The following is a 14,546-nucleotide window of genomic DNA, read 5'->3' on the forward strand; positions in this document are numbered from 1 at the left end:
TTGTGTTAAATACACCAAAGCCTTCTTCGCTAAGTTCTTTGAATTTTCTTTTGTTAAAGCTTGTATGTTAAAGCTTGTATGTTGAAGCTTTCTGAGTGGAGCATGTAGGTTGGGGTAGTGTTCCCTTAATTTCCCGAGTGAGGAAAACTTCTCGGTTGGAGACTTGGAAAATCCAAGTCACTGAGTGGGATCGGCTATATGAATCTTAGAACGCCATTGTGCTCGATCCTGTGTCATGTCCTTCGTTAGATCCAAGTACTCTAAGTCTTTTCTTAGAGTCTCTTCCAAAGTTTTCCTAGGTCTTCCTCTACCCCTTCGGCCCTGAACCTCTGTCCCATAGTCGCATCTTCTAATCGGAACGTCAGTAGGCCTTCTTTGCACATGTCCAAACCACCGTAACCGATTTTCTCTCATCTTTCCTTCAATTTCGGCTACTCCTACTTTACCCCGGATATCCTCATTCCTAATCTTATCCTTTCTCGTGTGCCCACACATCCAACGAAGCATCCGCATCTCCGCTACACCCATTTTGTGTACGTGTTGATGTTTCACCGCCCAACATTCTGTGCCATACAGCATCGCCGGCCTTATTGCCGTCCTATAAAATTTTCCCTTGAGCTTCAGTGGCATACGGCGGTCACACAACACGCCGGATGCACTCTTCCACTTCATCCATCCAGCTTGTATTCTATGGTTGAGATCTCCATCTAATTCTCCGTTCTTTTGCAAGATAGATCCTAGGTAACGAAAACGGTCGCTCTTTGGTATTTCTTGATCTCCGATCCTCACCCCTAACTCGTTTTGGCCTCCATTTGCACTGAACTTGCACTCCATATATTCTGTCTTTGATCGGCTTAGGCGAAGACCTTTAGATTCCAACACTTCTCTCCAAAGGTTAAGCTTTGCATTTACCCCTTCCTGAGTTTCATCTATCAACACTATATCGTCTGCGAAAAGCATACACCAAGGAATATCATCTTGAATATGTCGTGTTAACTCATCCATTACCAACGCAAAAAGGTAAGGACTTAAGGATGAGCCTTGATGTAATCCTACAGTTATGGGAAAGCTTTCGGTTTGTCCTTCATGAGTTCTTACGGCAGTCTTTGCTCCTTCATACATATCCTTTATAGCTTGGATATATGCTACTCGTACTCCTTTCTTCTCTAAAATCCTCCAAAGAATGTCTCTTGGGACCCTATCATACGCTTTTTCCAAATCTATAAAGACCATGTGTAAATCCTTTTTCCCATCTCTATATCTTTCCATCAATCTTCGTAAGAGATAGATTGCCTCCATGGTTGAGCGCCCTGGCATGAACCCGAATTGGTTGTCCGAAACCCGTGTCTCTTGCCTCAATCTATGCTCAATGACTCTCTCCCAGAGCTTCATTGTATGACTCATTAGCTTAATACCCCTATAGTTCATGCAATTTTGTACGTCGCCCTTATTCTTGTAGATAGGCACCAAAGTGCTCATTCGCCACTCATTTGGCATCTTCTTCGTTTTCAAAATCCTATTGAAAAGGTCAGTGAGCCATGTTATACCTGTCTCTCCCAAAAGTTTCCACACTTCGATTGGTATATCGTCTGGGCCTATTGCTTTTTTATGCTTCATCTTCTTCAAAGCTACAACCACTTCTTCCTTCCGGATTCGACGATAAAAAGAGTAGTTTCTACACTCTTCTGAGTTACTCAACTCCCCTAAAGAAGCACTCATTTCATGTCCTTCATTGAAAAGATTATGAAAATAACCTCTCCATCTGTCTTTAACCGCGTTCTCTGTAGCAAGAACCTTTCCATCCCCATCCTTGATGCACCTCACTTGGTTTAGGTCCCTTGTCTTCTTTTCCCTTGCTCTAGATAGTTTATAGATATCCAACTCTCCTTCTTTGGTATCTAGTCGTTTATACATATCGTCGTAAGCCGCTAACTTAGCTTCTCTGACAGCTTTCTTCGCCTCTTGCTTCGCTTTTCTATACCTTTCACCATTTTCATCAGTCCTCTCCTTGTATAAGGCTTTACAACATTCCTTCTTAGCCTTCACCTTTGTTTGTACCTCCTCATTCCACCACCAAGATTCCTTTTGGTGTGGGGCAAAGCCCTTGGACTCTCCTAATACCTCTTTTGCTACTTTTCGGATACAACTAGCCATGGAATCCCACATTTGGCTAGCTTCCCCCTCTCTATCCCACACACATTGGGTGATTACCTTCTCTTTGAAAATGGCTTGTTTTTCTTCTTTTAGATTCCACCATCTAGTCCTTGGGCACTTCCAAGTCTTGTTCTTTTGTCTTACTCTTTTGATATGTACATCCATCACCAACAAGCGATGTTGATTAGCCACGCTCTCTCCTGGTATAACTTTGCAATCCTTACAAGTTATACGATCCCCTTTCCTCATTAGAAGAAAATCTATTTGTGTTTTTGACGACCCACTCTTGTAGGTGATCACATGTTCTTCTCTCTTCTTAAAGAAGGTGTTGGCTAAGAAGAGATCATATGCCATTGCAAAATCCAAGATAGCTTCCCCATCCTCGTTTCTCTCCCCAAAACCATGGCCACCATGAAAACCTCCATAGTTGCCTGTCTCCCTGCCCACGTGTCCATTTAAATCTCCTCCTATAAATAACTTCTCCGTCTGAGCAATTCCTTGCACCAAGTCTCCAAGATCTTCCCAAAATTTCTCCTTCGAACTCGTATCCAACCCTACTTGAGGTGCGTACGCACTAATCACATTGATAAGTTCTTGTCCTATTACAATCTTGATTGCCATGATTCTATCTCCTACCCTCTTGACATCTACAACATCTTGTACCAAGGTCTTGTCCACGATGATGCCAACACCGTTTCTCATTCTATTTGTGCCCGAATACCAAAGTTTAAACCCTGAGTTTTCTAGATCCTTTGCCTTACTACCAACCCACTTAGTTTCTTGTAGGCACATAATATTTATCCTTCTCCTCACCATAACTTCCACTACTTCCATAGATTTTCCCGTTAAGGTTCCTATATTCCACGTTCCTAAACGCATTTTGCTCTCTTGAACTCTACCCTTCTGTCCTAGCTTCTTCACCCTCCCCCGTCTAATAGGATCAAAGTACTTCTTTTGTGTGTCCCGGGTAAAGTTGATAGGAGCATATGCTCCCAAACAACTTTGAGTGGAGTCGTTCGAAAAGAAGTTTCTATGGCCCCCTTGCTCATTTAACACTGCATCCGGGTGCCGATGGAGATACAGCGACCCTTGCTCACTTATCACTGTGCTCAGGCCACACAGCGCGCCACTTACGGGTGACGCCCTAGCTTTAGCGCGATTTTGTTCTGGATTCATTTTCATAAGGATTCGACGTGATCATGGAGTGCCGGCTGTCGACTACCTGACGCCCTCCCCCTCCTCCTTTATCCGGGCTTGGGACCGGCCATGTAAGACATAGGCGGAGTTGAGAGAGAGTTTATAGAGAAAAATATGATTTGTATTTGACTGAAAGAATGAAGATTACACACTTTGTTTTTATACTAGTAAGAATAACAACTCTAACCAAATACTAACGAACTTGCTAACTATATTTCTAACTGTATTTCTAACTATATTGCTGACTTGTACCCTTAATACTCCCCCTCAATCTCAACTGGGGAAACCTAGTTTGAGATTGAATAACATCTGCAATGACTACTATGAAACCCAAAAAAACAGAACAGACTTGACCCAACTGCAATCTTGCAATCCCTCTTCATCCACCTCAGATTCATGTCATGTCATAATATCTTCATGTATATCACCTTGTTCCATATCAAAACCATTTCCACCTAAGCTATAGATCAAGTGACCTTACTGTTGTAAACACCTTCCAACTTGATTATGCTGCACATAAAGACTAGTGACTGGAAGTTGCTAAGATAATCGCAGAGTTGAGATCTTCAGGTATTTGTGGAAGCTTGAATTCCTTGACTGGTGCAATCTTGCCTTCTTCAACCAGTTTTTCAAATGTTTACTTGATAGCAATTTCCAAAGCTTCATGAAGTGGGAACAACAGCACCAACATTCCTTAGGGCTTGATTCTTTGCTTGTGCATGACCAAATTGCCCTTCAGATTTGAAAAGCCCTTCACAAGTCCCACTAATCCAAGGCAACCACTGGTTTGGTAACATTGCCCTGTTTCAAAGCTTCAACTAGAGCATACTCGTCTCTGCCACCAAGTTCCCCAAGTACAATGATGAGTCAATATTATATTATATATTTTACCCTATTCTTAGTATTATTTTGGTAGAATTTTGATACTTTGCTTTATATTTTCAATATAAGACATTCGACTTCCTCTGGAGAATAATGTGACCAAACGGATGAATTTTGGAGTGATTCAAATTGGAGGACGTTCGTGTGTTCCTTAGGTTGTTTGTGTCAAAATTTCAGCAATTTCTACAAAGTGGTTATTTTCTGAAGATTTAATGAAGAAGCAGTGCGCGTTATTGGAAAGTGACGTTTCTGGGCTTAAATTGCATTTTTGGAGCCCAAGACGACCTCAAATGGGTTCGTGGCCTTCTGGAGAAGTGTTCAGAATAGTCCAAGCTTTAAATCTAGCTATTTTGGGCCAGTTTTAGGGCTATTTTGAGTCCACAACGTGGCTGTGCAGATTTCTAGGCGAATTTACCAAGTTAATTTAGGATTATGTTTCCTAATTTATTTCAATTTATTTAGCTTCCTAGTCTTATTCTAAGACCTTTTACTAGGAGGATTTTATTTAGAGTAGTATAAAAACCCCTTTGGCAGACCTAGGGTTTCTCTTCAATGTATGCAATTTTTGGGAGAAGACTTTGGGAAGAGCTTAGAGTTTTCAAGACTTATACTTTCAGGTGTTTTCATTCTTTTTCTAGTTTAATACAATTATGTTGATTTTAATTATGAGTATGCGTAGCTAATTTTCTTTTGCTAGGGTGAGACCATGATCCTTAGCAAGAATATGTAGTCTCTTTTTAATTTTCTTATGAATTTATGCATGCAAGTTTTGAATTGTTTATCACTGTGCTTTAAACTATCTATTTATCTTAGTGATTCACGACCATTAGAATATTTAGAAAAGTAATTTGATGCAATTTTGGCGGAGGGTTGTCCCTAAAATTGACTAAGGCTTCTTATGGTTAACATGTGTAACTACTTAGGATGGACGACACGTCTTAAGAGTTATATGGTTTTTCAAAAGGTTTTCACAAAACTTAATGAGTCTTTCATGTTCACATTCAATCTGGACGTCACGGACGAGTTGCATGTTAGATATACGTTCTATGTTGGGGGTTCCAAGTAGGGCATACTTTAGGAAAATCTAACCTTCAAAATATGCATGTGTAATTCATAAGGAATTAGAAGAACTACGTAGGATTGTTAGGGTGACGGTGGAACCCTAGTATTTTCTCATTTTGAATTCTAAAAATTGTTTCCTTTTTCTTTCCTAAAAATTGCAGATTTTTATTTAGCCTTTTTAATTAATTTCGTTTTTCTTAATTTAGATCATTAAATCACTCTTTTCTCATCTTTGTTTTTAAATAGTTAACTAAAATTTTGGTTTTTCATAAATTGTTTTAAATAATCCCAGCGGAGAACGACCTTACTTGAGCCGTTTATACTACAACAACCTTGTTATGTGTTTTTATCCCTACTTTTGCAGGTGGTAAAAATCTTATCAAGAAATTAGCGCCGTCGCAGGGATTGTTTTAACAATTCTTTGTTAATTAATTCTGTTAATAAGTAAAAAAAAAGAAATAAATTTTCGTTTTTTTAACAGATCGCACAATCTGGGCAGATCCAGTTCATTGTCTGCACCAGTTCTCAAAATCAGCAGTTATTAGAATTCAACCTAGAGCCGCAACGAATTTTACAACAAAGGCGCAGGGAGTAGAATTTAGCGTGGGAACCCTCGTTGGAGGACACTTTTATGAAAAATCTGTTTTCTGGGTTTTTAGACAGTGAAGATACCATGGCGTTCGCCATACCAGTTGCTGGGCTTCCATTGAGGGATACATTAGTAGCCCGTGCTAATGAGTTACCAAGTTGCATTGTATATCCAGACGAGGAAGGCGACGCGTTCGAAATTAGACATCACATGTTGGAGATTTTGCCTACTTTTCATGGATTAGCTCATGAGGATCCTAATATGCGTATCACAAAGTTTTTAATGGGGTGCAGAAATATTTTAGTGAAGGAATTTACTGTAGAGTCAATCAAACTTCGTTTGTTTCCTTATTCAAGGCAAGAACATGGCTGCTTACACTACCATTTGCTAGTATCACTTTTTGGGCACAGACGAGTAACAAATTTCTTAACAAATATTATCCAGCCTCTAAAATCTTAATATGAGAACTCAAATTTTATCATTTGCCCAAAAGCCTAACAAAGAGTTTCACGAGGCATGGGAGCGTTTTAAGAAGTTATTCAGAAAGTGTCCCCATGCAGGCATTGATGGAGACACACGGATGGGCATATTTTTTAGAGGATTAAATTGAAACACTAAAAATCATGTTCATGCTTCATCAGGAGGTTCATATTCAGCTAAAAATGCACAGGAAGCCTATCAATTGTTTGACAACATGGCATCTGAATCTCAATAATGGGCAGGGGATCAAACACAAAATAGGGGCGTTTTTGAAATGTCCATGTGTCTACTCAAATTGAAAAGATTGAGAGAATAATAGAAATTTTTGCACAAAATTTGACATGATCTTGCATAAAATTTCAGCACCAACGCAAGTTGCTATCTAACAACCTGCAGCAGTATGTTGTGCAATTTGCAGCCAACCCACACATGATTTTATGGGCTGTCCACAGAGAGATGCATATCCAGATTTTGTGGCAGAGCAAGTTAATGCATTCAACAATTATCCAAGGCAAAGAAATGATGTTCATTCAAATTTTTATAATCCAGGTTGGAAGGATCACCTAAATTTAAAATGAGGTGGTGAGCAGCAAGTTAAACCACCATTCCCACCACCAGTCCAGTAACCTGCCACACCAGCTGACACGCCCCGACCCTGATATTCCCTGAATACCAGGATAGACACATGCTGGCCGACACCCGAGGGTGATGAAAGCTAATAATTGATACAAAAGCTAAGAATAAGAAATAAATAAGGGCTAGAAATTTAAAATACAATGAATTAAAATTTTTAGGAACGTGCTCAGAACATACAACTAAACCTAATCACTAAAAAGAATTAAGATAAAATTGAATGAATAAACAAGTGGGTCCTACATCGAGAGGATTCAAAGATGCTGCTGCGGAAGTGTCTTGACGCCGGGATTATGTGCCTTGATTCTAAGTCCTAAATGGGGGCGCAAAACAAAGGTGAGTGGACCAAGTTCATAAATACAATAAAAATAAAACAGTTATCAAGATACTAACCCCCACCGTTTATATATAATGAAAACTACTAGCATAATAAATGATGGATTTAATAAAAATCCTAGCATGCCAAAAATATCTCAAAAGTCATATCGCGGAAAAACATCATATAAATCATCGCGTAAATCATCTCGTAGATCGTCTCGTAAGCGCGGTGTGCTGCTAGTAAGATCATTGAATAAATATAACTCCCGGCCCAATGCCTCTTCATGGTCTCTGCGCCCGTAGCCAGAAATTACCAACTCCCGACCCAATGCCTCTTCATGTCCCTCAGCCCGTAGCTAGGGATTATTTCTCCCGGCCTAAATGCCAACACCAGATCCTCGCCCCAGGCGGCATAGTGTCCACTAGGTACGCACAAATAGTTACGCCTCTCATAAATAACCACTTCATAGTATAAATGTCGTCCATCGTCTATACTATAAAGAGGGGTTTCAAAACATGTTCTAGCATCCTATCGTCATCCATCAGATAGTCTACTAGTTCATGGTTTTTATAGAAAATACGATATATCAAAATATAGCTCAATATAGGCCAACAATTGATTCCTCACCAAAAACACGAGATGAAAATCAATATATTTAATAAACAGGCTTCACATAAATCAAATCATAAACTTGTAGGCATGCTAATCATTTATGCAATTAAACTATAAAATCATGTAATTTTAGAAGGGGTCCACTCACAGTACTTAGTTGCCAAAAGCTGCGTCACTAGCGAAGACGGAAACGTCACAATAATTGGCCCTAAGCACATAAAGAGTCCAATAAATAAAACTATATAATAGCAATTGAATTTGGGAAAACGGACATTGGAAACGGATTCAGAACGTCGAATTATCCTAAGAAGGGTCCCGGACGAAAACCTGAAAAGTCAACGTTGACCGGCAGTCAACGGTCAAATTAGGTCTAACGGGTTTTAGGCTTGAAATCCGTATTAGGGTTTAGGTTTAGGATCTATTGGGTTTTGGGTTTAGGGTCCTAAGGTTTTTGGGTTAGAGATGGCCAAGAGAGTGTGAGGGAGAGAGAAAAGGTTGCAAAGAGAGAGAAAACGAAGAAGAAGAAGGAGGTTACGGGAGAGCAGAGAAGTGAGAGACCGGGGGAAAAACAAAAATTCATAAGGTGGGCCCCACGTGGCTCACCATTTAAGGCCTTAAAACAATTTTTAAATAAAAGTGGGGTTGGGATGTTTCACCAGCTAGAGCTCCGTGGGAAATTGCAATTGACAAGTTGGCAAAGACTACTCGCATCAGTTTTGAACAAAGCAATCAGAACCTGCAAAACATACAACAGACAATGAATCAAAACATGCAGAATATGCAATCTTCCATAACTAATTTGGAGAGGCAATTTGGGCAGCTAGCAAGTAATATCATAGAAAGAGAACAAGGAAAATTTCCCAGTCAAACAGTTCCAAATCCAAGAGGTATAGAAGATTGTTGTGCAATAAGGACGTTGAGATCTGGAAAGAGTTACGATAATCATGACAAAGAAAAAATTGATAGTGGGGACAAAGCTACAAAAAGTGCAGAAAAAGATGCAGAAACTGTTTCTGGACAAATTTCAAACAACTCAAGATCTGCCCCTACCCAGAAATCAGAGCGTGTTTATGATCCTCCTCTTCCCTATCCCGAAAGGTTACAACCAAAGCTCAAAGATCAGCAATTAAGGGATTTCATACAAACCTTGGCTAAAGTTCAAATTAATTTGCCATTGTTGGAGGCCATTAAAAAGATTCCTTATGCCAAATTTTTTAAAGAAGTTTGTAGTAAGAAAAGAAAGCTTGTTGAGTAAAAAAATTTGTGCTAATAGAACAGTGCAGTGCGGTCCTATTGCAAAAATTACCTCCAAAGAAGAAAGATCCAGGGAGTTTTACCATCTCTTGCACTATTGGAAATTGTGATTTTAGTAGTGCTTTAATTGATTTAGGTGCTAGTACTAACTTAATGTCTTATGCTGTTTTTAAACATTTAGGTGAAGGTGAGCTGAAGCCAACCTCCAGCATTATTCAATTGCTTGACCGTTCAATTACCTATCTTAGAAGGGTCATTGAAGATGTTATTGTAAAGGTGGACAACTTATTCCTGCCAGCGGACTTTATGGTTCTAGACATGGATGAAGATTTGAAAACACCAATCATTTTAGGCCGCCCTTTCATGGCAACAGCTCGTACTCTTATTGACATTGAAGCTGAAACTTTAACACTAAAGGTCCAAGATCAATCAATGGTTTTTAATTTGTTTGAAGCAGCCAACAGCCAGCAGAAACGCAAGAATGCATGCGTGTTGATGCATTAGATGGTTTATCTCGTGACAAATTTATGACCAGATCAACAGACCATCTGTCTAAAAAGCCTCCAGATTTCAATCATGATTGCACAAGTCCTGAACCACAGTAGCAAAGAGTGCTGCATGATGTCTAGCCGATTAACATTAAGAAAAAACATAGAATGTTGTTGCCAGGCAGCCAAAATTTTAAGAAAATATGGCCTGGTAAAAAGGTGTGGTTGTTAATTCCAGGGAGACAAGAGTCTCAGTGGAAAGGCCCTTATATGGTTCAACAGGTTTTTCATAACGACAACGTGGACATTGAAACAAAGGGCAGAGGTTGTGTGCTCAAGGTCAAGAAGTATCTACTAAAGTCATTCCTAAGGAAGTTCAGTGTAAGCGAGTCAATGACTCTGAAGGATCCAGCAACTTAATCACTGGGCTTCTGTTCTGTCTAGCTACAGACATTAAATAAAGCGCTTATTGGGAGGCAACCCAATTCAAAAAATAAAAAATAAACACAGAAAAATAATAATTTCTTTTACTTGTTTTATTTTAGTTTCCCGATTGTATTTTCTACATTCTATCTCTAATTTCAACACTTGGGTTTTTGCAGACAGCAAACAGGACAAACAAGAACCTCAACTTCAACCACATATGTGATTCACATAGCAAGGATGGGAAGTTATACCTTTCTTTTGCTCAGCGGCCATTCTTCAGTGTAGAGTTTTGTCCTTAAGCTGCCTTTGACGATCTGGGGTATCTCCTGCCACAATGAAATCAAGTGTTTGAGTTACAGTAGCAGTGGACCATATATCTTTGTTATATTCGAAGGTGCCAAGGATGCCATTATTTCAGTTTGGGGGTGGTTCTTTCTCTGTCCTTAGCATGGTTCAAGTCTAAGTGGTCCATACATATGTTCTGGGGTGATACAGGTTGTCAATAATTTTTATTATTGGGACAAGGCGTGTTCAAAGTCCATCTTCTTCATCAACATCTCAGATCGAAGTTAAATTTATTTTTCTTAGCCTTTACAAGTCCTCAATCCATTCTTGTGCCAAAATCAGAACATGTATGGGATGTGAAAATCACAAAAAAAGAAAAAAAGAAAAAAAAAAGAGGCATTTAGAACTTCACATCAGAACCGAAGTGTGGGGGTATGCATTTTTACCTGCCTAATGGAGGAACCTTGGATGATCAACCATGGATTTGTGAACTTTTGGGTGTTGGTGTGTCTCTCTTGTTATAGATCCGTTTACTCTCGCAACACAACAGTGCATGCCTGTGTTAGATCTTTGATTTTTCAATGCAAATAAACCAGTGGAACGCAATGGCAGCCAGGAAAGATTCTTACCTTTGGGATTTGGGGTTCTGTAACCAAGCTCTAGCGGATGATCTCTAGGAACAGACTCGAGAGCACTAGAAAAAATGGCAAGGAAGCTCACGGATGAAGGCTAGGTTGTGCGAGGTTGAGAGAGAGCACGTACCACATTGCTTTTGAACTGAGATGGAGGAGCAGCTATGGTTCTCCATTGGAGAGAGATGGATGAGAGAAATGAAGAGCCTCTTTCGGTTTTTGAAATAATGTGCGAGAGGGTTGTTTTCAGAAATGGGAGAGAGATCTGACCTTTCATTTGGAATCCTAAGGATGTAATGCACTGATGCTTGCCACATGTTCAAGGCTGGTGTTTGTTCTGAGATGAATGTTTTGAATTAAAAGAGGGAGAGCCGTTTGGCTCTTGGCTTGAGATTAGTAAATGAGGAATCCAATGTTTTCTTCCCACCAGTGCTAGGGTTTTGATACACATGTGCCGTGCACATGGGTTCGCGTGGGCTGGGTAGTTGTTTTGCGGGTTGGGTTTTACCACCCAATTGACCTTCCATCAGGCCGTGTATGTGTTTCTTCCAGGCCCCATGTTTGTTTCCCAACTGGAGTCCATTTCCAACCCAAGTGTGTCCATTTCTTATTTTAATTTTTAGATTGTTTTGAGTTTTCTTTTATTTTATATTTGTTTTTTTTAATATGTCGTTTTTCTTAGAGTCAGTTAGCTTGAGATTTTTTTTTCTCACACCTTGAGGACAATGTGTGAATTAAGTTTGGGGGTGGGAGAATAAAATTTTTAATTTTTAATTTTTGAGTCAATAAAAATAAAATTTTCATTCTTTTTAAGTTAATATCCATAGATTATTTTAAACGTTAGAACAAATGGGCATAGTGAAGATTAATCTCACAGTAGTCTTTTTTATTTATCGTTGCTTAGACACTAATTCATGAGTTATACTTTGAAATTTTGCACATTCACGTCAACATGGTTTGTGGGGAGTGAGATTGAAACACTTACTTTTAGTCTCAGTGTATTTTAATTTTTGTTCTTAGTAAAGTTAGTATGTGTTATAAAGTAATAATTGTTCCACCCGAGGCTTTGCCTAGTAACCGGGCCAGTCCTGCCTAATCAGCAGTGATTCTCGCGTCAAACGGTAGAGTCTTGGCATGGGGCGGGGTGGTTAGTTGGTTTCGTAGCCTTTTTAGCTCGAGTTAATAAGTCCTTAGGGGTGTTCTACACCTAGTGCCCTAAAGCCCTTAGTGGTTTGGGAGTCATTGTCCTAAAGCTCGCTATATGGGTTGGATTGAAAGCTTAAGTGAACTAACATTGCACGACCATTACTGTTACTGGAAAAAAAAAATAGAAAAAAAAAGAGAAAAATCGAAAAAAAGAAAAATAGTTATATTTAAATATAGTATGTGTGAAATAAAAGGACGAGAGGTAAGGATTTTAGTCAAGTCTCCTTAACTACGTTGGTTCACTTTACACCAAAGGAATTTCATGAATTCTTTTCTAATTGATTCTAAATGGCTTAGACTTTGTAGTGGGATTAGCTGGAACTTTTGAAAAGATGTTCTGATTTTTAATATTTTCTATGGATTGCAACTTGAAGGTGAAATTTTTGTCATTTAGTTTTAGTTAAGTTTCGAGTTTGTTAGCTTTTGTTTTTGTTTTTTGAGTTCTATTTTGCTTGAGGACAAGCAAAAAGCTAAGTTTCGGGGTATTTTGATGAGTCAATATTATATTATATATTGTACCTTATTCTTAGTATTATTTTCGTAATTATTTTGGTAGAATTTTGATACTTTGCTTTATATTTTCAATATAGGACATTCGACTTCGTTTGCAGAAAAATGTGACCAAACGGACGAATTTTGGAGTGATTCAAATTGGAGGACGTTCGTGTGTTCCTTAGCTTGTTCGTATCAAAATTTCAGCAATTTTTACTAAACGGTTATTTTCTGGAAATTTAATAAAGAAGCAGTGCACATTACTGGAAAGTGACGTTTCTGGGCTTATATTGCATTTTTGGAGCCCAAGACGACCTCAGATGGGTTCATGGCTAGAAAAGTGTTCAGAATAGTCCAAACTTTAAATGTAGCTATTTTGGGCCAGTTTTGGAGCTAATTTGGGTCCAAAACGTGGCTGTGCAGATTTCTAGGCGAATTTACCAAGTTAATTTAGAATTATGTTTCCTAATTTATTTCAATTTATTTAGTTTCCAAGTCTTATTCTAAGACCTTATACTAGGAGGATTTTATTTAGAGTAGTATAAATAAGCCTTTTGGCAGACCTAGGGTTTCTCTTCAACGTATGCAACTTTTGGGAGAAGACTTTGGGAAGAGCTTAGAGTTTTCAAGACTTATACTTTCAGGTGTTTTCATTCTTTTTCTGGTTTAATACAATTATGTTGATTTTAATTATGAGTATGCGTAGCTAATTTTCTTTTGCTCGGATGAGGCCATGATCCTTAGCAAGAATATGTAGTCTCTTTTTAATTTTCTTATGAATTTATGCATGCAAGTTTTGAATTGTTTATCACTGTGCTTTAAACTATCTATTTATCTTAGTGATTCGCGACCATTAGGATATTTAGAAAAGTAATTTGATGCAATTTTGGCGGAGGGCTGTCCCTAAAATTGACTAAGGCTTCTTGTGGTTAACATGTGTAACTACTTAGGATGGACGCCACATCTTAGGAGTTATATGGTTTTTTAAAAGGTTTTCACAAAAATTAATGACTCTTGCATGTTCACATTCAATCTGGACTCCATGGACGGGTTGCATGTTAGATATACGTTCTATGTTGGGGGTTCCAAGTAGGGCATACTTAAGGAAAATCTAACCTTCAAAATATGCATGTGTAATTCATAAGGAATTAGAAGAACTACGTATGATTGTTAAGGTGACGGCGGAACCCTAGTATTTTCTCATTTGAATTCTAAAAATTGTTTCCTTTTTCTTTCTCTAAAAGTTGCAGATTTTTAACTAGCCTTTTTAATTAATTTCGTTTTTCTTAATTTAGATCATTAAATCACTCTTTTCTCATCTTTGTTTTTAAATAGTTAACTAAAATTTTGGTTTTTCATAAATTGTTTTAAATAATCCCAGCAGAAAATGACATTGCTTGAGCCATTTATACTACAACAACCATGTTCTCTTGCAAGTATTTTGTGTGTTTTTATCCCTACTTTTGCAGGTGGTAAAAATCCTATTATACAACAATAAGTTTGGCCTGGGGGATACAATCTTCCCAAAGACAGATTGTCTTCCAATATTGTATTGTAACCTGTGAAAGTGATTGTCCACACCAAATATGATACCTTTTTTTCTCCAAGTATATTCACTGCCTCACTGCAATGTATTGACCAAGATCTTAGAAAAGAACTATGCTGCACACATCCAAAAGTCTAATATTCCTTTGCCTCTGACAGGAGCTTCACAAAGAACAACCTTCTTATAAAGTTGTAATACATCCTCATGCCAGTTATAACAATTTCTTACGGGATAACCCTTCGTGGGATTTACCGTCAACAACTTCATTTAACATTGGCTTCGGCCTTTA

General features: G+C 38.5%; 1 long non-coding RNA gene and 1 pseudogene across 3 annotated transcripts; both read right to left on the bottom strand.

Annotated features, from left to right (window-relative positions):
* Window positions 1-6,341: 6,341 nt before the first annotated feature.
* On the bottom strand, window positions 6,342-6,449 carry LOC126588100 (small nucleolar RNA R71; annotated as a pseudogene).
* A 674-nt stretch (window positions 6,450-7,123) lies between these two features.
* On the bottom strand, window positions 7,124-11,262 carry LOC126584858 (uncharacterized). 3 transcript variants are annotated; one of them, XR_007610140.1, is made up of 5 exons: window positions 10,828-11,262; window positions 10,348-10,422; window positions 8,585-8,664; window positions 8,077-8,136; window positions 7,124-7,737 (listed from the first exon to the last, which is right to left on the bottom strand). It is a non-coding gene; the product is annotated as an uncharacterized LOC126584858 (long non-coding RNA). The 3 variants fall into 3 exon arrangements; XR_007610139.1 differs by having other exon boundaries at window positions 7,124-7,310; window positions 10,828-11,261; XR_007610138.1 differs by having other exon boundaries at window positions 7,124-8,136; window positions 10,828-11,260.
* Window positions 11,263-14,546: the final 3,284 nt, after the last annotated feature.

Source organism: Malus sylvestris, chromosome 10 (assembly GCF_916048215.2).
Source record: "Malus sylvestris chromosome 10, drMalSylv7.2, whole genome shotgun sequence".
NCBI lineage: Eukaryota > Viridiplantae > Streptophyta > Magnoliopsida > Rosales > Rosaceae > Malus > Malus sylvestris.